Here is a 1,302-nt window from a genome sequence, read left to right as displayed (position 1 = left end):
CCCCTCCTTCTTCCTCTTCCTCTCCCTCTTTCCCCCTCCCCTCCCCTCCCTCCCTCTCCCCACTTCGATCTCATGGCTGTAGAGTTGGAACCAACTCATATCTGACCCTCTGTTGGATTGTCTGCAATGGTCTTTCATGTAGGAGGAGACTGACCATCCTTCTCTCTGAGCCCATGGTGGAGCCAACCCTCAGTGCTGTTTGGCTTAACAGTGCAACTCATTACGGACTGGGTTATCGGAAACTGGTTTCTTATTTCATGTCACTGTTGTTATGGTAGTGTACCATTGAGTCGCAATCAACCCATAGCTGGCCCTCCAGTGGGTTTTCAGAGGCACTTAATTGCATGGGAGGAGATATTTCTTCTTTTGTGATTAAATTGTTTTGTTCTGCACTATGTTTTTCATGCACACACTTGGTGTTGTTGTTGTTATGTGCCATGGAGTAGTCTGCGACTCATAGTGACCATATGTACAATAGCCCTAAACCGTGCTCTATCCTGTGCCAATCGCACTGCTTCTGGCACACCCATCCCGATTACCCCAGTCACTGAATTTCAACTGTCCTGACTGAGTCGAACTCCATCCTATGCAAATATCTTATGGATGTTGATTTCCTTTACTTTGGTCGATGTCCATTTTGTCAATGAGCTCTTTCCACCTCAAGGCTGTTTTGAAAAGTCTCGCCATGATTGTTGGTGCATGGTGCTTTCAAGGGTTTCATGAAGAAGAGGGTCTTCACAAGACATTATTCTTGGGGGGGGGACGGGGGAGATTGTATAACAATGAAAGACTTTTACTTTTCAAAGAGGAGAATGAACTGGGAGGTTGGGCAGGGATAAAAGTGCTATAACGCATAAATAGAAATCCAAAGTCTCTTTAAACTTTCATTAAAATTAATAATAATAATTTAAAAATAAAACCATAAAAAAGGAAGACATTATTCTTCAAGGAATGTTAAGTGTGACAGTGTCTTTTGAACCTTAGATGGACATTTGACCAGGACACAAAATAAATAGCTCTTCTCCCAGGGGCCCCAAGCTCTGCAAGAATGCACAGGACATGGGGTGACATCGAAATAGTCTAATATTTACTCTCTGGGCTTCAGTGATAAAAAGAAATGCCTCACTACAATTTTAAGTGGTTCGAATTTTCCTTGGCATCTGGTTTAGCATTCAGTGCGTGGTTATCTGCTGTTGTTGTTGTTTGTTGTTATGTGTCATTGAGTCGCTTGCGACTCATAGCGACCCTATGTACAACAGCCCTAAACTCTGCTCTGTCCTGTGCCAATCACACTGTCTCTGA

Source organism: Elephantulus edwardii, unplaced genomic scaffold (genome assembly GCF_000299155.1).
Source record: "Elephantulus edwardii isolate Elephantulus edwardi_28Jun2011 unplaced genomic scaffold, EleEdw1.0 scaffold00348, whole genome shotgun sequence".
NCBI lineage: Eukaryota > Metazoa > Chordata > Mammalia > Macroscelidea > Macroscelididae > Elephantulus > Elephantulus edwardii.
Note: the sequence above shows the minus strand (reverse complement) of the source record.